The sequence below is a fragment of the Pinus tabuliformis genome, chromosome Q (assembly GCF_031772625.1).
Source record: "Pinus tabuliformis cultivar Carrire ecotype Pingquan chromosome Q, CPIR1, whole genome shotgun sequence".
Taxonomy (NCBI): domain Eukaryota; kingdom Viridiplantae; phylum Streptophyta; class Pinopsida; order Pinales; family Pinaceae; genus Pinus; species Pinus tabuliformis.
This window is the reverse complement of record NC_142296.1, coordinates 727,337,713-727,362,112: the sequence shown is the minus strand read 5'-3', so window position 1 is coordinate 727,362,112 and position 24,400 is coordinate 727,337,713.

Below are 24,400 nucleotides of genomic sequence, written 5' to 3'. Positions count from 1 at the left end.
AAAGTTTGGTGATCTTAATTCCATGATAGCAGAGTTAAAATGTGAATGGAGGATCCTTGGTGCATAGCCAAAGTTGGAAGTAGTGCCAAACCCAACGGTAACCCAGAGCGGAGTGAACAAACAAAGGACCAGACAGACGTGGGCAACAACATAACAACGAGAAGCATTTTTATTGGGCGTTGGTGGAGCTTGCCTGACGGTATTCACCCTAGTGAAAACCTTTTGGCGCATAAAAGGAATGGACTAGGAGATTGGTTCCAGGACATGACAATAAAGTGTTGTCCAATGGGAAGCAAGAAGAGGAGCCCACTTGACAGCTTGGCCTGACGGAGGAAGCCTGACAAGTATGAGCCCAAATGTTTGTAAAGGGCGCACAAAGTAACACACCAGGATGCAATTGAGAGGGCATACGTGGCCCTTGATAGTGGCTTAGCATAGTTGATAAGCAAAGAATAAGGTCAGGAGGCCCCACATTGACATCTCAAACTGTCGAGGGAAAGCTTGAAGGTATAACGAAGCTGCAAGCAAAGGAGATCTGACCCAGAGGATTTTGAAGAAAAATAGAAGAAATGGTCAGGAACCCTTATTTTTTTTTAATAAAGAACTTTGGTGCAAAACCAAGGCCTCAGAACCCTTTCTCTCTCCTCGCTGATAGAGTACATGTGGAAGAATTTGATTATCCCAAATGATGGAGAATGATTCAATGTTAGCACCAACCAATCAGAGAAGGACACATGGCAGCCATATTTGGCATTTTCGGGCACCCAAAAGTCCATTTCTAGGTGACACGTGGACCAGGAATAGGTCAACACATGGTACAAGTGACATCAACATGATATCATCCCATCAGTTAGATCTCAAATCACACTAGGGATGTGTCAGGTAGTGGTCACTGGGACATTGAGGATAGACAAAAACACATCGGTAGCCAATCAAAAGGAACTGGCAGTGGTCCTAACGAGACACGTCAACCTTGCAACATGACCCCGAAATGTGTATAAAGAGGCACATGCTTAAAGCGTAGGGATAAAGAGAGCTCTGGCCTAAGCGTTGGCCCTGGTTCACTTCGTGTAGACATGAAACCCAAGGTGGGGAGGTATATTGAGTCATGAAGACTCTTAAAGCAACTAAGCACTTGCCTTTGGTCGTTTTACGTAGAAATAAGATCAATGTCGTGAATCCATTAACAAAGGATTTTGGTTCTTGAAGGGCTTAAACATGCTAAGCAACTAAAAGGATTGGCCAGTGGTTGTGGGGACTTGGTCTTATGGCAGAAAACAGGAAAAGGTATAGAGAAAAAGGGGCTTAAGCTCAAAATGGTAGAACTGTCAGTTTTGGAAGTAATTTAGAAGCTAAGCCAGAGTTAACTGCAGATAAAATAAAAGAAGCCCAACTAAAAACCTGTAAAAGGCCAGAATTTCTAAAACGAGAGAAATTAAGCATTTTAACTAGCATAAAAGGATGATCAAGGCCAGAGAACTTGTAGAGGACACACAAAAGACAAAAATAAACATGGAAAAGGTAAAAAATAACAATGCATGCAACAATCAAAAGAAAAATAAGCCAAAAGTTCTTTATAAGAAGGCTTGAGAAAATTGTTTGGTAACAGATAGAAGAGGTATTAGATCTAGTGTGATTGAGTTGGATTGCTTTTGGTGTTTCTCAGTGATCAGGGATTGTTGAAGGTGTTGGTGATTGAGGAATTTAATTATCTTTGAGAGAAAACAAGGCATTTGTTGTTTCTAGTATGAAAATGGATGAAATATGAACCAATGAGTGTCAAGCAAGTTGTAACTTGCATATCAGGGGTTAGTGCTCCTTCCAGTGGGTGCTGAAAAATACTCAAGGTTGTAGATCCATTTAGTTGTAGTTGATAAATCAGGGAGTTGTAGCTTCTTGCTAGTTGTAGCTAGCGAATTGTAACAATAAGTTCTAGCTTGTCTTATGAATGAATTGAAGAGAAATTTAGAAAATTTACTTGTTTTGTGTGTGTTCAATTGAGATAGTTGATTCATATTATGCTTATTAATTACTAAAGTATTTAATGGTGTTTCAATATTCTTACACAAAGTAAAATATAGTTGTTAATTATTAAAATTCTGAGAATACTGATTCAACCCCCCCCCTTCTTCAGTATTTTCCTAGTTTCCAACATTGTTGTCAAAGTTTTCCCTAGATAGGTATTTTGTTGCTGAAGTTTGCAGGAAATATCATCATTGGCTACTTACATTTGTACAAAAGAAGAAAAATGATTTATTTCTTTTTCATTTACTGTTGGAAAAGTCATTGTGAAGAATATAGCTCACACCAACATTCTTGCAAAGTATTTAGATGCTTTTAACTTAGGTGAAGCTGGAACTTTTGAAGGCTTTCCTAGAGAGAATTTTCATGGAATACCTAGAATATATTAGGTACGATGACTTTTTTCCAAGAACTAGAGAGCAGAGCACGTAAAGTCACAATGTATGAAAAAAAGATTAGAAAATACTGGTAGATGCTGAAAAGGAGATCATTGGCATGGGAGAAATATATAAGAAAAGAGGCACAAATCCTATGGGAAAATATCAATGTTATACATATGGTTTTGGTCCAACTTCATGTACCAACCGGAAAGGGAAAAAAACTACTGGAAGAAAAAAAGTGGTTCACAATAGGTTATAAGGTGGTGGGGACGACAAAGAATCTTTTTGTACACTAAATCCATAAAGAGCACATGCAATTGAATCAACTAGATCCAAGAGTCCACTTGAAACAAGTAACATTTAAGAGGCCATGAACATGGAAGTTGATATGGTTGTACTACCTGATTGGGTTAATACTTATTTACAAGAAGATGAAAAAATGATTGAGAAACTAGAGAAACTGAGGAGGAGATATTAAATGAACATGTTAGACAAGACATTATTGTCACTTTGCTGAAATAATTCATTGAAGATAAAGTGAAGGAATTCGTTGAAAAAAGCCTGATTCTGAGAGATAGTTGAGAGCTAAATAATATCGAGTTGTGCTTTTGCCTATTGTAAGTGTTTTAATACATTGAAACATTTGTTTTCCTTTTCACAACATTTAACTATTAAAATTTTCTGGGTATGTTATGATGGAATAGTCTAATTCCTTAATGCAGTTCCTTGTTCTTTGTTGCAGATGAATTTTAGAGATTATGGTCAATGGGAGCCCAATCCCAGTCCTCATTCTTACAGATGTGTTTAATTTTCCAACTTAAGTATTAACATTTTGATAAATGATTTATGCAGTAAAAGTTATTTTCTGAATCGTGGTTCTATAATCATACCTTGTTTGAATTCTGATTAGTGTCTTTTCTCTGTCTCAATATGTTTACCAATTATGTAAACAATTCTGAGATAAAATTTCACATTAAATGTTGTATAGACCTAAATTTTGGAACATTGTACAAAGTACACTAATTGAACATGTGCTTTTTTAGTATTTGCTTTGAGATTTTATATATTAGCTAATGTTCTATGATGAATGATAATTAAAATGGATTTTTGTTTACTCTATCTGATCTAGGTGGCTCCAAAAACACTCAGGATTTAGAAGTGATCTTGGAAAAACTCAAAAATAAAATTTGTTGTATTGAAGTGAAATTAGGGTCATATAAAATATCTCATTGCAAGATTTCCAACGGCATGAACGACACCTCAATCTGAGTTTGTATGTGAAAGTTATGGTAGCTCAAAGTTTCAGTCAAACTAGGCCCAGTGGCAGCCACAAACGAGGCAACAATTTGGAATTTACCGGTGCATGAATTTTGGATGTTAGAATGGGAAATTTTCTCCCCTCGTTAGTTTTTCTGGTAACCCCAAAAATCAGTGGCTATTTTTTATTATCAATTCTTAAAAAAAACCAAAAAAATATAAAAAAAGGGGTGACGGGCTGCCGCCCCTACCGCCCCCAACGAAATGGTTATGTTATATGGTAAATCATGGTTGGTGGGCCACCCAATAGAAAAAACACCCAACCAAACGACATGTATTGCAATAGGCCCTGGGTTTTGAACTTGCGTTGACTAGTGGCCAGCCCACCCAATGCGACGACCCAATAAAAAATGAAACCAAATTAAACATACCGCTAAAAAACACCAAAACAATTATGTAACTGTGGGGAATTTTGGGTGAGGGCGGGGTTGGAACCGTCGAACTCCCTTGCCCAAGTTAACCCCACAACCAATGGCCCAAATGGCCCATCTTTGTAAATTTTGAAACACTTTTGTTTATTTAAACCTCATATTCTTACCATTCGCCCAAGGAAGCGCCGAACGAAGGAGAGGCAGAGTAGAATTGTAGGTTTTAACCCCGTACATAAATTACCTGCATACTAATTCTAAAATAGAAACTAAATAATGGCAAGAGCATAACACATAAAACAAATATACACAGAGATTTCCCCTGGATCCCAAAACTGGGACTACCAGATTGATTTTTCATTATGTTCCTTTCAATGTTACAATACATATATATACATGCCAAAGCATCCATAAACCCTAATCCATTAACCCTGGATTAGAACATAACCGTAGTTCCCTTGATCGGGTCTACAAAATACCATGGACTGAAAACCATCATACCCAAAACCATGTGCAAAATCCATGTACAAAACCATAGGTAGGTCCTCCCACCTAATATGAGTGAGAGTTCCTATAGGAGAACGTCTACTAGAGATACATGGCACTCTGGATGAGGGAATTTCTCCTTGTAATGACAAATAGTGAACCATGTACTCATCATCATCTTGTAACATTTAATGAATCATGCTCCCCACTCTTGGCACCAGGCTTGGAGATGTAGCCTACAATGGGTGAACTCCGTTATCAATGTGTGTGTGTCATTTTTGACTAATGGTCATCATTATGTTTCTCCTTCTTTAAAGTATGCACATGTGGTTTTTCATGCTCTTTCATATGCAATTCTTCTAACATCACCAAAGTACAATATCTTGGTTAATTCTGGTAACTGAGAGAACCAGATCAAGTTTGGTAGCAAAGCGGTCTTCTCGCTAATGTGAATTGCGAGTGTGAATGATAACCAGAGATTGAACGTAAAATAAGAAGGAAAATGGAGAACAACAAAGAACTCAACGAGGACCTCCTCAGGATGGTACACATGGTAGATTTCATGTATTCATATTATGAGAAGAAAATGGCAAGAAACGAACGGGAGAAAGAAAGAGAAGAGGATGATGATCCATCTCCATCTTCTAGTGATTATACATCTTCTTCATCGTCTTCTCATCATTTAGATGAGGAGATAAATTAGAGACTTCAAGCAGTGAATGTTGAATTGTGGAGAATTCTATGAGAAGAAAAAGAGGAGAAACAGATACTATAGCTTCAGTTATGAGCCATGGAAGAGGCCTTGGAAGAGTTGAAGTGCAATGAAGGCTTAGGCGAAGCCATCATCACCTGCTTCAGAATCAACAGTTGAGGTAAACAATGTTGATCATTCTTCAGTTTCATTTTCACATAACATTATTTCTGTTGGAATCCTTGAGGTACCCATTTCAGGAATCGACCTGAGACTCCTTACCAAGATGGTATACCCTGAAGGAGAATGCTCAAAGGTAGGAGAAGCTTCAAAGGAATTATCAAAACTGTCGAGGAAAGAGGATGATGGGAACACATCAAAAGCCTCCTATGATAGTGCACATTGTAGAGGAAGAGATAAGACAAGCTCTCATTGCCAGGATTGCACCAGGAAAAACCAGGAGAGGTATAAAAAGTATCAATATTCTAAAGTTCATTTTGATTACAAGCATATTGTTAATGATGAGTAGAAATAAGGGCATATAAAACCATGTAGTTTTTTTGGCTTACATAACCACGTGGTTGCCGAGTGCTGGAAGAGAATGGTAGAAAGAAAGAGAATGAGACGTGAAAGGCCTTCTCCACATCAGGGAAGGAAGAAGGTTAAGCAGGTCTGGAGGAAGAAGACTTTTTGCAATCATTGCAACAAAGATGGACATCAAAGAGCCACATGTTGGAGGCTCCATCCAGAGCAGCGTCTCAAGGACAGAGCGCCCGTATAGGAATCAATAGGTGAAAATGTTCAACAAGTGAATCTGCCATAGGGAGATGACCCATTCACTTTGATGAGTGAGAGATGGTTTTACTAGATATAGTAGCTTGTCACGACCGCATTTTGTAAATCATATGTTGAAATATAATTGTAAAAGTGATGATGTTTTTTCCATCATTTATAAAGCAACGATGATGTTTTGGACTTCTATTGATAGCTAGGGTATTGATATCTATTATGATGTACACTTGACCAAAGAGTGTGTGTTATAAATTCTTGATAAGTATGAAGATTCTTGGGTCATAATTGGTCATGTAATTGAGCATGTAGTTTGTAAAAATTGTACTATAGGTTTGTAGAGGACACACGTGTCAGTTCATCACTTATGGCTCCGAAAAACGGGGTGAAGGAGAAGGAACTGTGACTTGTCAGGACACTTCTTTTGCAGACAATGTAACAGAATAGTTGCAAATTATCTTCATGCTTTTGGAGGACCAAAAGCTCCTCAGTGGGGAGGAATGATCCAGGTGGCTCCAAAAATGCTTAGGATTCATAAGTGGTCTTGGAAAAGCTCAAAAATAGAATTTGTTGGATTGAAGTGAAATTAGGGTCAGATCAAATATCTCGTCGTAATATTTCCAACGACACAAACCACATCTCAATTTGAGTTCGTATGTGAAAGTTATGGCCAGTCAATGTTTTGGTAAAAATAGGCCCAATGGTAACCACTAATGAGGCAACAATTTGGCATTTACTAGCACACGGATTCCAACAGCCAGAATGGGATTTTTTTTTTACTTGTTAGTTTGTCTCGTAACCCCAAAAATTGGCAGCAAATTGTTTGACTAATTCGTTAAAAAAAACAACAAAAATATATAAAAAAAGGGATGGCGGGTTGCCACCCTTGCCAGCCCCATTGAAATGGTTATGTTATATAATAAAACATAGTGGGAGGGCCACCCAATGGCAGACCTTCCCCAGCCAAACAACACGTATTGCAATGGGACTGCGGGGTTTGAACCTGTGCCGGCCAGTGGCCGGCTTGCCCAATGCGACGACTAAATAAAAAATGAAACCAAATTAAGCATACCTCCAAAAAATGCTAAAACCGTTATGTAACTTCAAGAAATTTTGGGTGAGGGCGGGGTTGGAGCCGCCTACCTCCCTTGCCCATGTTAACCCTGCAACTAATTACCCAAGTGGCCCGTCTTTGTAAATTACACCAACACATTTTTTACTTAAACCTCATATTCTTACCATTTGCCCAAGGAAGCACCAAATAGAGGAGAGGCTGAGCGGAATAGTCTGCACAGAACCTAGCCTAGGCGGGTTTCTCTTTTTGAGACAAGTATATTCCAGGGGAATATTTTGTGGAATATTCCATGCAAAATTAGTGAGTAATCTAAAAGATTCTGTGGAGGGTGATTTTTCACAGTGTCAGATTCATGCCAAGTTTATACTCAAACAAACTATAATCTCACATGGAACATGATGGTGTGGTTAATTTCCCCATCTGAGCAGCAGAATTTCAGGCAGTTAGCAATGAGGAATATTTGTAGAATCTTGAAGAATCTAAAAGATTCCCTTAGACGTTGATTTTTGACAAAGGCGGAATGATGCCAAATTTATAGTCATTTTTCTCAGAATTCTAGAAGGAGCACAATGGTGTGCTCATAATTTTCATCTAAGCAAAAGATTTGTCACCCATCTCCAATAAGGAATATTTAGGGGAATATTTGAGAATCCCGAGGTCCTAGATTTTGACGGTGTCAGAAAGGGGTCAAGTTTATAGTCATTCAAAACAATTTTGTGCCATTTCATCAATAGAGCTGCACATTTTCAGGCCTTCCCCGAAAGTGGAGGTATATGATGCAATGATGCCATGTCTTTCTTTTGATTTGCTGAAATGATGATTTTGTTGTTGAGATCCTTGTTACCATTATGTTGAAGGACACTTGTATGCCACATCATGTGAGAATTTATTATCTTGTCATGCCAAAGGAGGGCCCATATGAGTGAGAGTTCTTATAGGATAATGTCTCGTGGAGAGACATGCCACTATGTTTAAGGGAATTTATCCTTGTAATGACAAATAATGAACGATGTGCTCATCATCAACTTGCAACATTTAATGAAGCAACCTCCCCACCCTTGACACCAGACCTAAAGACGTAACCCACACTGGGTGAAATCTATAATCAACGTGTGTGTTTCCTTTGATTTGATGGTCATCATTATGTTTCTTCTTTAAAGTATGCACATGTTGTTTTTCATGCTCTTTCATATGAAATTCCACTAACATAAAAAAAGTGAAAGATCTTGGTTAATTCTGGTAACTGAGAGAACCAGATCACTATCCTAATATAAAACTGTTTACCAATTATATCAAGAATTCTTAGATAATGTTTTGCATGTGAATTTGTATTACTTTGGATTCTATAGCTTTTCTCAATATCATTGATTGAACATAAGTTCATGAGATTATGCTTTTGAGGTTTTATATTGTATGCAATGCTATGAAATAGATGCCAATGAAAAATGAATGTTTAGAAGTAATTTTATTTTAGAGGTATATATTGCATTGGTTATGTTTATTTTAACGATAGATATAGTGACTCGAATTTTAATCTAAACAACTTTGTTGTTACTATAACTATGTTCTTCACTGTTCAAGGCTTATGTAGCACAAAGACACATTACTCTATTCCAATTTTGTTTCCAATGGAAATGAGCATTTGAAAAAAGTTTTTGTTGCGAGATATTTGTTGCATTTGAATCTAAATACAATTACAGTTGTCAGAACTATGTTGATTATTTTTGAAGGATTTTTAGACAGAAAGACTAATTATTCTGTCCCAAATGTCTTTATTTATGAATGCATGTACAAAAGTGAGAGTTGCAGAGATTAGTGTTTCATTGTACGAAGTTTTCATTATGAAAAGTAAGCTTCTTGCCCAAGGTAAAAGCTCTACACAACAACATATAATAATAATAATAATAATAATAATAATAATAATAATACATTAAACTATGGGTTCTATTTTTTGAAGCATTGTGCAAAAAATCCATATTTCGTTTTGCAATAGTCAATTGTAAAACAATATTTGTAAGTAATTTAGTTATGAACATGTACAATTTGTTTTCTTAAAGCAAATAAGTATTTAAATAAGTCATGCTAGATATAGAAACATGTTTCATTGTGCGAAGATTTTCTTGTCCCAAGCTCATATTAAAGATTACATTGTGGGAAGGAAGCTACTTCTGCACAATGAAATCTTTTATAAAACAACTATAAACCTAAAAATCATAAAAATAAATTAAATTAATTTAAATTTATGATGTTTTCGAAGCATCGTACAAAAAATCCATATTTTGTTTTGCAATAGTTAATTGTAAATCAATCTTTGTAAGTAATTTAGTTATATATGTCTACATTTTTTTTCTTAAAGAATGTAAGTATTTAAATACCTCATGCTAGATATAGAAACTTGTCTCACTGCGCATAGGTTTTCTTTCCTGAAGCTCATATTAAATCTTACATTGCGTGGAGGAAGCTACTTCTGCAAAACGAAAGCTTCTAATAAACAACTATAAACCTCAAAATCATAAAAAGTAAGTTAAATTAATTAAATTTATGACAAAATCAAGATTATTCGATAATAAAATTTATCAATTGCAAAAAATAATTAATAATAATGTTATTATGAATGCAAATATAATTATTTCTGAATATATGCAGGAAAGCCTTGACCTAATAAGTTGAGAACTATAATTATATGTGGAGTTTTCATTATATGGAGAAAAATTATCTCTGCTTCAAGTTTGTGCCTAAAGTTTTATTGCTATTGAACTGATACTAATGCAATTCCGTAGTTGTAATCAATGTAGGAGGGGCATGTTGTAAATGGAAAAAAGGAATGAAATTATGAAGTAGCATTATGTACAACCAGGAAAAAAAATGAAAAACCCTTCATTGTGCAGAGCACACTTTTCTTATTTTCGTACACAATATAAAGACATTAACAATTCAAAATTCTTATGGTGAATAGACGAATCAACACATAATTGGGAATGTAAATGCTATTACCTGTAAACTGGCATCAATATAGTAGTGGATGTGATTATTGACATCTTGCAAGCAAGCTATCATTATTGGAAAATATTCACATTTAATCTTTTACATACATGGAGTAAATTGTTTTTGAATTTCGAGATTTGTTTTTAAATCATCTCCACTATTTCTCGGAAACATCGTATTTTTTGTTTTTATAATTGCTAATTATTCAAAATGTTCCAACAAATAGATTTCACGTGGAGAATAACAAGATATTGCAGAAACGAAAATAGCACAAAATTCAGTGCCATTAACAATTATTGCAATACCAAAAATCCTAAAGCTTTTTAGTTGAAATTCAGTTTTCCAAAAGTTTATGCTGGGTTTTCTTAAAAAAAGCTAGAATTTCTACTATTTTTGAGGCAATAATTGTGGCCCGTTTAGAACATGCAAATTATTTTTACTATTTCCCGTAAATGTCAATTTTTCTATTTTGAATTGCTATTTATTAAGAGTGTCTTGTAAAAGATATTTCATGTGTAGGATAGTAATAGGTGGTAATTGTTTAACGTATCGATCAATCTACACCTAAAGCATAGTGAAAACATTACTGATTCACAAAATATTTTAAAAGTACAGAGAAAAAATGGCTACAAGGGGAAGGAAAGAATCTATTTGCATTGATACGATTAACTCACTTGAGGTTATCAATTAGAGTTTCTAGTGGTTGGTTACATATCAACGACATGTGAATTTATCCACAGAAGAGAAGAATAGCGATAAGATTTGGTCTAGAGGATTAGCGAATGCTGCTTCCATTCCAAAAGTATTTGATTTTAGAGAAATCATTTATTTGTGCGCATAAAATTTTGATTTAAAGACTAAAACATGTATAATAGTAGCCAAAAGTATTCCTATTACTTTGAGTTTAGAGGCATTGAGGTGCATATGGAAGCTACCGAATCCAAATATGTGCTTAGATTTGTCAAAAGAAAATAGTTTTTTAGAGTCAAAGGCAGGTGACTCAAACATCATCAAGAGTTCTTTTTGCCAACTCTTGAGGTTCCTTATGATATGTTCTCTTTAGATATAATTTTGTTTAGAAAACAATTTAGAGAGTTCTGTTGGATGTGTGCTTGTCTAATGGGCCAAGAAACTATGACCAATGTCAAAATATCCATTCTCTATGTGCTCCATTATCATATAAAAAAAATTGTGTATTCGATTGGGTTGATCTTATTTCAAATGAATTTTCTTTTCAATTAGTGAATTTTTTAAAAAGTGGTAAATTCTTTATGATGGCGTATCTGATAACAACCCTCGTCTCAAGCCATGTCTTTAATGTCTTGCCACATAACACTAATCTCAATTTTGATGAAGAATTGATGTAGTTCTGTTATCGCATATTGTGGAGGCAGGAAGCTACTTTGAATTTTTGTCCAATTCAAGATATTTTTGTAAAGCAAGTTATTTGTGTGATAACTAGACAAGAGCCCCATCAGATATCTGGTCAAGCACACATTTTCCTCTAGGGAAAAGGGATACATTAAGAAAGAGGAAATAATAATGTTATTTGAGTATATGGGTTTCGAGGTAAACCACTACTGCTTCCATGAATTGTTATAGACATGTATTTTGTTGTTGAAGTTTGCAGGCAATACTATGATTGACAAGTTAAATTTGAATAGAAAAATAAAAACAATTTATTTCTTTGCCATTTATCTTTGTACAAGTAATTGTGAAGAATGGAGGCCATATTATAGAGCTTGTGGAATCTTTGCATTGTTTCAATTTAAAAGAATTTGAAGCGTGGTGAGACATTGATCCATAAGGCCTATTTATCACACATCTAAATGAAATTAAATGTGCGAATTTGTTGATAAGAGTTGAAAACGAAGGTGAACAAAGTCACAATGCTCTAAGAAATAATTAAGTCTCAATAATGAGTACTATAGAAATTGTTGAAGAAGCGAGCATCAACACTGAAACAAAGCACAAAAAAAAGGCATAAACCCTGCACAATCTTCAGTTTGCACATTCAGAACTACTCCAACTTCATCTTTGAGTGAAAGAAAACGAAAAAGATACTGCAATTGTAAAGCTGACTCATGATCAATTACCATATGATGGAAATGATAAGGAGCTTCATCAGACATTTATTCTAAACAAAATGCACATGATTGAATTGGAAAAATACAAAACTACCCTAAAAACAGGAAGAAATACAGAAGCTATCAATGTGGAAATTAAAGGTTATCCACTACCTAATTGGGTCAATAGTTCTTTAAACGAAAATTAGAAAACAATGGAGCAAATTTCGAAGAGAAGTTTCTTATTTCGATGATCATTCTATCAGTTTTCATGATGAAAATTATAACAGGGAAAACAAAACATTGAAAATTGAAAAAGTAAGGATGCATTATAAGAAAGTTATTGATAGAGTAGAAATGAATCCTCATGTCTAGAATTGTAGCTAGCAATGTTATGAGGTTCCATAAAACTACTGGGAATGCACTTGCAGTGTTAGTTGAGCAACAAAAAGTAGAGAACCTGGTATTGAAAGAAACAATAGAAGAGTTGGAAAATACTTTAATCACCGGGTCCTTTGTTGATGACTCCAACCGCAATACAAACACCACCATATGAAATTCCCACTACTAGCACATCTCATGGACCTATTAAAGATCTGAAACTCATTAATGCAATAAAATGTCATATTGTTATTAATATATGCTAAATGTTAGAAATAATTGAACATGCATGGAAGGTAGTTTTTGATCTTCTACGATTAGCACAAGAAATCAATTCATTTCTCGATTTTTTGAGAAGTAATATTAACGAAGACAAGTGTTTCATTAACAATGAGTTACTTGCCTTTAGTCAAAGGCTTGAATTCTTGTTTGATCTAGACAAAAGGAATAGAGAACTGCCAAACGATAATTGAATGAGGCAAATTATAGTTAAATGCTCCAAAAGAATTAGTATGCTAGAAAAAATTAATTCTAAATATGAAAGCATAAATAATAAAAAAAGTGATGTGTTTCTAAAGGAAATGGAAATTGTTGAAGATCTAGATAGACCATGCATCGTAAGGAATTTTGAATTGATCACAAAATATACACTAACATTTGATTTGGAAAAGCTAAAAGAGTCAATGGCAAAATAGTTTGATGACATAATTGATTTTACTTCAGAAAAAATTAGCACATGGATAGTTGGCTTTGTTAGTACTAATGATGAGAAGTTTGATCTAAATGCTCAATTACAAGAAAATGCCATGGAGATCGAAAAAAAATTATTCAATCAACATGTTAGGCAAGAGATTACAATTGGTCCTGTTAGAGTCGGTCTAGAAGCCCTCCATCAGCGATCAAAGCTCTTTGCATTTGCATAAGTAGGTGTCTCATCAGTGTCATCTTATTGCATTCCATTAGGCATGCCATAACCCTGATGGAGGAGCTGGTGTCTTTACTCCCCTCTTGGCACTGCTGGATCAAGTTGTTTCAGTCAATAAACTATTTCAAGGTTACTTGTTTTGTCTTGAGGTCAAAATTCTAGGTCTAGGGTTTAGGTCCAATTTGTCTTCAAGGTCATGTCTCTAAAAGTCAATAAATGCCCAGCAGGTCAGAGGGATGATTATCAAAGTGTTTCTTTAAAAGATTTCATCTTGTACAGCTAATTTTTACCTTGGATTTAAAAACCCTGTTTTTAAAGACAAGGTCATTTTTCTCATTTTTGTAAAAAGTTGTAAAAATTCAAAAGTCTTCAAAAATCAGCATGCAGCCTTGGTCCCCTTTGCCAAGATTCCTCAGAAGCTATCCCTGCAAAAATTTTCAAGAAAAAACATCAGTTCAACCAATTTCAGGACAAAAGGAAACCATAAAGTCAACAGCATTCAAATTTTGAAAAAGTGTCATGATAAACATTAGAAAGAGGGTTTTGAAATGAAATCAATTTAAAACAAGAATATAAAACCTCTCTCTCCCTCCATTAGTCTTCATTGTGCCTCAAAGCAATAGAGAGAATTGTGTTGGAGCGAATTTGGGCGAAATTGTGAAGTCTGAGTGTGCGCGACCCGTCGAGACTGGCGCGCGACCTGTCAAGCGAGCGCAACCCGTCAGAGTGCCTTTTCCAGTGCAAAAATTACACGGGCGCGACCCATTGAGTGCGCGCGATCCGTTGGGCAGTGCACGCGACCCGTTGGGGATTTCTCCACAGAAATTTGCCAGTGAGCTGCCAAACGACCCCAGAATTTTTCAAGCTTGCAGGTAGGCCTCCCATCATCAAGATTATTATTTGCTAGAGCTTGAGAATAAATAGCATGAGAATATTTTTAAAAAATCCATCATTTGCAAAATAAGGACTCCATGTGCATTTGCTTAATAATGTCAAAGTGCTAGGGTTTGTTTTGTTGTTTTAAGGTCATCCTTTTCACTCCTATTTTTTCCTACATTTTCCTACATCCCATTTCTTACTCCCTTATCATTTTTATTTAATTTCCCTACCAAAAATACTAAAAGCCCTAAAACCCTACCCCTATTCCTAAAAAGTCAAGAATCAAACCCTAAACCCTACCTCCCATAACATCCTTGCAAATGAAATTGTATGATGATGTATATGTCATGATTCTTCCCCTTAACTCCCTATTTCATATATTTTTCCCAATTTCCCTTCAAAGTCTCCCTTCCCTAACATTTCCCTTGTGCTATTTGTCCCCTTGAAACAACATCTCAAACAGTTAAAACAACAGATTTTAAAGCAGAAGCAGCAGTACATTTCAGCCACTTTGCTCCTGAAACCATGTCAGAAACCAAAACCGATTATGAGAAAAGTGATGACCATGAGTCAGCTTCAGAGTTTGAGGTACATAGGAGGCCTCACAGGGGTGGTAAGAGCGGTCACCATAAGAGAGAGGAGCCCACCTCTTTAACCGATTTGCAGGCTTGTCCAATTGCAGTCACATGTTTCCGTTATCTGTCATGTTATGAGTTTTGCGAGAGGATATCTCAGATTCAAATCACAGGGAGTTGGCTCGCTTGTTTGTTTTGCATTTACATGATGGGCATGTGAACCTTGCAGGGGTGCATTTTACATTGACACCTGAGATGATTGCTCAAGCAACAGGGATACCAAATGTTGGAGAAATGTGGAACAAGCGCAAAATATTGGACAGTTTTCAGTATGAGCCTTACAATAAACCTGCATTTATGAGACAAGTGACGGGTGTATTTCCTTTCAGATTTTTGAGAAATGAGTATGCTCCTTTGATGAGGCTTATCATGCGCTATTTCACCTGTGAGGGCAGATTTTCACGTGTGTATTCATACCATATTCGCTTGTTGATGCATTTCACACGGGTTCGGATGATGAACATCCCTGTTTTCTTGTGCCAGAATATTGAGAGGATGGTGCCCTTGATGCAGAGGAAGAGCCCAGCACAACAATATAGGAGCCTCTATCATTATGGTTTGATTCAGCTTGTGGTCATACATCAGTTGGCTCAGCATGGCATCCCATGGGAGGAGTTTATCTCTCATGAGTTTTTCACAGCACCACTACCACATCCTGAGATTGTTCATGAGGAGGGAGGACCATCACAGCAGCATGATATCCCTGAGATTAGACATGTCAGCTCTCCTCCATTGGTCACTTATCAGAAAGGCCACAGGGCCTTATTTGCAGCAGCTCGGCGAGTATTTTCTCCACATCAGGTGGAAGGGGTCTCGCCTTCTTCATCAGCACCACGAGTGTTATCTCCACACCAGGTGGAAGGGGCCTCATCTCCAACAGCAGCAAAGGTATCAGAGAAGGGCAAACAACCCAGGATTGATGAGGGGCCATCAGCTATTCCAGACATAGAGGTTGTTGATCTTGATATCAGTTCTCCTAGCCTAGAGTCAAAGGAGATCATTCAGCACCTAAGAGCTGAAAATGATTCATTGTAGCGAAGATTGGAAGGGGAACAATGGACGATCACATATTTAGAGCAACGCAACAAGCAGTTGGAGGATGAGCACACTCTTGATGAGTTGCAGAGGATTCATGAGGACCGCAACTTGGCTCGAAAGAGACCCGGCGATTTGGTACCCGTTGAGCGAGAGGCTATGCTTCTCTAGGTCAATTCTCATTTGGAGAGGTTGCTGGCCAAGGCCAACCAAGATAAGGACTTGCTCAGGAACATGAAAAATAATTATTGGGCGCGGATGCACGTATGCAAGGCAAGAATGAAAGTGCTCCAAAGACGGTTGGCCAAAGCACAAAAACGAGGGAAAAGGCCTGACCCCCTCCACATCTTGGCTGAGGCTTCTTTGAAGGAGCATGATATTAAATAACTCAACTCCAGCACAATTTTCAAAAAATTTTGAGCATTTTGGGTCATTTGTGATTTTTCTGGCAAAAAACAGGTTTTCTTCATCGATGGGTCGCGCGCCGCGCGCGACCCTTTCGTTTGGCAACTCCATTTTGGAAAAACTCAGCATTTCTGGATTTGTCATGGCTCATTTTGTCAAAAACAAAATTTACACATTCTCTCAAATTTCACCAAAACAGACAACAAGTTTTGCCTCACTGGATTTGCCTTTTTTTGTTGCAGTTTTGACTGGATTTGACTTTTTGGAGTTGATTTTCATCCTCCTTGTTGTAAATGATGTAATTTTATGATGTTTAGACACTTCTTTATCTCTTCTAGAAGATTCATTCATAAGATAGGCAAAATTTAATGAATGAATTGGTTTCCTAACTTATAGAGGCAAGTTGTTTTGATTGCCTAGTTTTCAGTGCTTAGTTTAGAATTGGTTGAAACAACTCCTAGGATAGTGAGCTCGACCCCTAGAGGCAGGGAAAGATGTTAGATGGCCTATATTATGTACTTTCTTGCTCATTTTCAGGGTTGGACTCTTGAGGGAGAAGCTCTTATTGTATTACTCACTGTATCTCTACAATTTTTGGCAAAGGAAGACCAGGGTTTTGCAGTCCTTTTTGGGATTCTTGTGGTCACATGTATTGATGGTGTGTTTCTCTTTGTACTTGTAAGTGTGTTATGTGAATCATTTCCTTACTTTTCTTTCTGCAAATTAGGCAAATGAAGTGTTAAAGTAGAATTCATGACTGTCATGCTCTGCTTTTAAGTTTGCTTAATATCAATGTTTTCAACTGTTTAAGGGGAATTCAAGGTTATTGCTTGCTCTCCTTAACTCCTCACCGGTCATTCTCATCCATCCGCATCTATCAAAGGCATCAATACTGTCTCCTACCTTTCCCCAAAGAACCCCCTGCAAAAACTGTGTCCAATCCCCGCACCCAAAATTGCCTTTCCCCAACTTTCCACCAAAATCTTAAAACTTCCAATTCAAACCTTTTTATCAGTTTACTAGCCTAAAATCAGTGTTTCCTTATTGGTTATCTCGCCCATTGAAGATATTTACCGAGATATACCGGAGAGAGCCCTCTCTTGCCCCGTAGGACTAGCTACGAGGCTAAGTGGTTTGATGTTGCCTTGGAGTTTACCTTTCTCAGCCTGAGGTGAAATTTCAAGCGCTAATAGGTCCAATGAAATAATTAATTATATCTACATTGAAGACATTGGTTCAATAGGTCATGGATGTGGAAGACAACTGATAGTGAAATAATTAGTGTATATGCTTTCACATATTGTAAGTGTCCTTAAATATTTTCATATTCATTTTCTATTTACTAGTATTTAGTCATCGAAATTTGTTAGTTTTATTAATGTGACATAGTCTAGTTGCTCAAACCAATTCCTTTTTTTCTTTTGCAATCGTCTCTTTCCATATTATGGTTCACAAGAGCCAAATCCTTGTTCCTATTGGGACGTATGCATTTACTTTTGTAGAATACAAGAACATGTAGTTAAAAGAGAAGATGCTAGATTAGCATAGTGAATGAGCTAATGAATTGATCCATTCAAAATTTTCATTACCGATATAAGCGATTCCCACTAATAATCAGAGTTCTTAATGCTTTGCACAAGATCTTGTATGGATTTGTATTATGTGTATTTATTTTAACCATAGTTATGATGATTAAAATTTGAAACTTGATAAAGTTCTTGTTACTTTGATTGTATTGCTTAATGTTAGAGTCTTGTATTATGTCGTTTATACATATATGCCAACAACATAATCTAGAAATGTGGTTATGAGATTTTTAATTTTCAAGTAGTTCTGTTTGCTATGGAGCAGTAATAATGTTGATTGTCTTAATATTTTAAATAAGTGCAGAGTACAACACTCCGGGAAAGGATTTTATTATGCTTTGTTAGTATCTCCCTACTATACATAATGGAAGATTTTTACTGTATTTAGAAATGAAATTGATATATTGATTTTATGTGATTTTGATTTACACTGGTCTTGTGCGACACAACACAAGATTTAATCAATCAATTAGTAGTGGATATTTGTGCATATAACTTTAATTGTGAAGGGCGTTTCATCATGCGGAGAGATTCCATTGACAATGAAAAAATATTTTTCCACACATGTTTCTTTTGGCACATTCCACTATAATTGGGTAATGCATAAGGCACAACAAAATCTTTGTAGAAGGAATTTCGTTGTTCAGAGTGGGAAGTATACACAATGAAAGCTTCAAATCTTGCTACACACAATGGACTACCTCTAGACTCCCGCACATATGCCTGATTCCATAAAAATAACCATAAACAAAGCTTAGAATGCATATGCTGAGAGTTTTGTTCAAAAAATATTTCATTGTGCAGAGAACTTTCATTGTAAAAAATTTTGTCCACATTACGCACAACCTTTACTCAATTGACTAGTGATATTCAAAATACATAGATATGCATTGTTTATGATTAAAATACTACCAATAAATAATATGGGTCCACCTCTTGGATCGGTGTTATTGCAAATAACAAATATGAATCATTTATTACTAAAATATTAGTAATAAAATCCTTTAGTATGGAGTGCAGATATCTGCACAATGTAAGCTTGAAAGTTTCCATCACACATAATTTTATCCACGCTACACAACCTTTACTCAATTGACTAGTGATATTCAGAATACGAAGATATGCATTATTTATAATTAAAATAGGCATGTAAGTGCCATGTGTAAGCCCAGTTAACACTACCATGTTAGCACGCTATGTAGACTACCATGTCATTATTTCCTTGGTGTTATTGCAAATAGAAAACATGGATTATTTAATATTAAAATATTAGCAATAAAAACATTTAGTGAAAAAAGTAGAGATATGCATTGTTTATAATTAAAATATTACCAATAATATCGTATGGTTCTACTGCTGGGTTTGTTGTTATTGGGGAAAAATGGATAATTTAATACTAAAATATTAGCAATAAAAGCCTTTAGTGTGGAGCACAGAGATCTGCACAATGAGAACTTAAAGCTTCTTGTGCACAATGGAAGTCCTCTGCATATAATTTTTCTCGCACTCCACACAATCTTTACTCAATTGACTAGTGATATTAACAATACGAAGATATGCATTATTTATAATTAAAATAGGCATGCACGTATCATGTGTAAGGTTAGTTAGCATTTCCATGTTAGCGCACTATGTACACTACATGTCATTATTGCCTTAGTGTTATTGCAAATGGAAAATATGGATTATTTATAATAAAATATTAACAATAAAAGCCTTTAGTGTGGAGTGTGAAGATATTCATTGTTTATAATTAAAATATTACCAATAATATCGTGTGGGTCAATTACTTGGCTCGATGTTATTGTGAACTATAAATATGGATGATTTAATATTAAAATATTAGAAATACAAGCCTTTAGTGCGGAGTGTGGAGATTCCCACAATGAAAGCTTGAAAGATTCCTCTGCACAATGAACTTCCTCTATACAAAATTTTGTCCACACTCTGAACAACCTTAAATCAATTTACTAGTGATATTCAGAATATGAATATATGCATTATTTAAAATTTAAATAGGAATGTAATTTCCATGTGTCAGCCCATTTAGCACTAACATGTCAGTGTGCTATGTAGACTACCATATCATTATTTCCTCGGTGTTAATGTGAATAAAAAATATGATTATCTAATATTAAAATATTAGCAATAATAGCCTTTAGTGTAGAGTGCGTAGATATTAATCGTTTATAACTAAAATATTACAAATAATATCGTATGGGTCCACCACTTGTCTTAGTGTTATTGTGAACAACAAATATGGATTATTTAATACTAAAATATTAGAAATAAAATCCTTTATTGCGGAGTGCGAAGATCTGCACAATGAAATCTTGAAAGCTTCCTCCACACAATGGACTTCCTCTGCACATATTTTTTCCCACACTCCAAACAATCTTTACTTGATTGACTAGAGATATTTGTAATACATAAATATACATTATTTATAATTAAAATATTAGCACTAATATCATATGGGTCCACTCTTTGGCTCGATGTTATTGCGAACATCAAATATGAATTACTTAATAGTAATATATTAACAATATAAGCCTTTAGTGTGGAGTGTGGAGATCCACACAGTGAAATATTGAAAGATTCCTCCGCACAATGAACTTCCTCTGCACAAAATTTTGTCTACACTCTTCACAAATTTTACTCAATTGACTAGTGATATTCATAATACAAATATATGCATTATTTATAATTATAATAGGCATGTAAGTGCCATGTGTAAAAACAATTAGCATTTCCATGTCAATGCATTATGTAGACTACCATGGCATGATTATTACCCGATGTTATTGCGAATGGAAAATATGAGTTATTTAATACTAAAATATTAGCAATAAAAGCCTTTAGTGTGAAGTGCATAGATATGCATTGTTTATAATTAAAATTTACCAATAATATCATATGGGTCCACCACTTTCCTCAGTGTTATTGCAAACAAAAAATATGGATTATTTAATGCTAAAATATTAGCAATAAAATCCTTTAGTATAGAGTGTGGAGATTCATATAATGAAATCTTGAAAGCTTCCTCTACACAATGGAATTCCTCCCCACAGAATTTTGTGTGCAATCTTCACAACCTTTACTCAATTGACAAATGATATTTGGAATACAAAAATATGCATTATTTATAATTAAAATATTAACAATTATATTGTATGGGTCCACCACTTGGTTCAATGTTATTGCAAACAACAAATATGGATTATTTAATACTAAAATATTACGAAGAAAAGCATTTAGTGTGGAGTGCGGAGATTTTCACAATGAAATATTGAAAGCTTCCTCCACACAATGGAATTCCTTTGAAGAATTTTGTCTGCACTTCACACAACCTTTACACAATTAACTAGTGATATTTAGAGTATGGGGATATGCATTATTTATTATTAAAATATTACCAATAATATCGTATGGGTCCATCACTTGCCTCAATATTTTTTATTTTATTTTTTGAATAAGACTAAATCTATTAAAGATACAAAAATAATGTTACATGGAGGCACCGGCCTCTGCAGAACCTGTCTCAGAGTTTTTACCAAGTATTAGCAAACAGTAACTAAAAAAGGAGACTACCCTCAAGGGGAAACCAATCCAAAAATCTTGGTGAGAGTTGCCCACGCAGGGGAACCAGCTTGTAATTCCCATGTTAGAGAGTTTTTTGAGCACAAAAAAATTAAAAAGACCCCATATAACAGCAATTACAACTGAAAACTACAAAAAAGACCCCTGAGAAGGTGACCGGGTGTCTAAGAACCTGAAAAATGAGTCGTAGCTTGCTAGGTGTCAGCAGGTGGCAGAGGCTCCTCCACGATGAGACACCCGTAAGCATACAAATCTTCGACGTCATGCTGTTGTCCACTGGTCATGGCTTCCGTCTGCGTCTTGCCACTTGGAGTGCTTGTCGCAGCTGCCATCTTCCCATTACCATCAGGGGTGTTGTTCATCCTGTTCAGAGCTTCTAAAATACATCGAGCATCTTCCTTCTTGTTCAGAGCGTCACCCTGAGAGCTGCTGTCATGAGTGTTTCGCCTGCTAGTGCCAGTTCTATTCAGAATGATGCTGTCCAGGACAACAGTGCATTGAGGCTCCTCTCTGAAGGCGACAGAGATGGTGGCGATGATACAGGGGTGTTCCAGGGTGCATCTGAATTGAAACTGGGTGGAATGACAGGGATTCATCATTGGCACAGAGTCATCATGGGGGTACTGGGTTTCCTCATTACGCCGAAGGCTAGCCCTCTGGGCCTGCCTTTTGCCACTGCGGGTGTTGGGATACTGACCCGTGCCGAGAGTAGTAATCGAAGGCGAGGAGGAATCCACCTGAGCCGAGTCAGACGGGGACAACAAGGGAGGGCGAATTTCTCTCCCTCTGCTGCTTCCCCTACGACTTCTCATTCTGTGCCTCAAGCGGGGCATATTTTCTTGGTGAATATCAGTATGTCGGGTGCTTGGAGGAGCAGGAGAGGGGATGGAATGGTTTGTGGAGGCAGGGGAGTGAGGAATTTGACTATCAGTGGTAGAATTGAGGGCCGAAGCGGCAATTCTGTAGCAACAAAGCTGGTTGTGCGAGAAGTGGGCACCTTCGTTCATCTCAATGCAACAGAGGAGCTGGCATCTTCTCCCCGTGGCTATTCGAGAGCTCGGCTCTGCCGCAGTGGGGAGGCAGTGATAGGCCAAAGGAGGCATAACAGGGGGAAGGCGCTCAACATTCTCCATCTTAAGGACCAGAAGTAGGTAGCCTCGGCTCTCTCCCGTCATTAAAGTTTTTCGGCTTTCAGGTAGCATTGAAACGCCATAAATTATGGCGGTGGGCATCTTGGTAGCAACGCGGGTGGCCATGTGGCCATACCACTTGCCCGCTCGGATGAACAATGCTGTACTTGCACAATTAATCACCTTCATCCGGAATCACTTACTTCAGTATTAATGCGAACAACAAATATGGATTATTTAATACTAAAATATTAGCAAGAAAATACTTTAGTTTGGACTATAGACACAACCATAATAAAAAATAAAGCTGGTCTAGTTACGTGAAGACAACCATAATAATAAATGATGCAAGCCAAATTGGTTGTGTTCCAATTCCAAGGAAGTTAAAATGCATTAGAATCAAAACATCAAAGAAAATCACATTATTAAAAACTACCATATTCATTTTTTCAAATCATTAAAATTTAAATTAACGTATCAAAATTAAATCTAACTATCTTATATATTAATTTCAATATACATTTAAAATTTAAACTACTCTATATACTAATTTCCAATTATAATTGAGTTTGCATCAAAATTAAAGAGAAATATTACATATGGCATTGTTTCAAGCAATTAAGATATCAAATTTGAAACTATGATTTCCAAAGCATTAAATATCAATATTATCATATATTTTTAAAATTAATACAAATGCACATGTGCAAGATTTTAGAGGAAGTCCATTTTGTGGATGAAGCTTTCAAGCTTTCATTGTACGAACCTCTGCACTGCCTACAATCTATTAATAATAAAAGCATTAGTCTTGTGCGGGATTGCTCAAGAAGCTTTCATTATGAAGATCTTGGCTTTACCTAATCAAACATAGATCATAACACTACTATTTGCAATAACACTGAGATACGTGGTGGAACCATAAGATCGAATTTCTTATATTTTAATAATAAATAATCCATATCTTCATATTATAAATAACAGTAGTCAATTGACTAAATTAGTTTGTGTGGAGTGCGGAAAATACTCTGTATAATCAAAGCTCTCAGCACAATGAAATATTTTCGCTGAAAACTCTAGGAATAACAAGTGTAAGCTTTGAACTTGCTATCCATTTTTGCTTTGTGCTTAAAATTACCTACTTAAAGATCAACAATGTTATTAATGTTGTCTAACTCTATATTTCTGGTTTCATGCATAATGAGCATGTGTAACTATTTTGCATGTGGGAAATGTTACGCAAAACACATCATATACCCATATGTATATTGGGTCACAAAAATGTGCGAAATTAGAAACGTTCACGCAAGGTTATTGACATATTTATGTTTGCGTCTGCTTGTCAAAAATGGAATGGTTGTGCTCTTATTCATAATTTTATGAAATATTAAATGAAATGTCTCTTTTATGTAGAGTAACGATTCATGTGAGTTCCTTTCTATATACAACATTATATGCTACAAAGAACATAAAATATATAGTGATAAAACAAAGTTGTATAATGTGATAACAATAATCAAAGGAGATAAAATTAATTTAAAACTCTTGCATTTAAGACTTTTACAAATTTAGTTGTACAAAAGAGAAATTGCATGGAACTATGAATCTATGTAGACTGAATAATATATGGAGTACATTGTATGTGTAG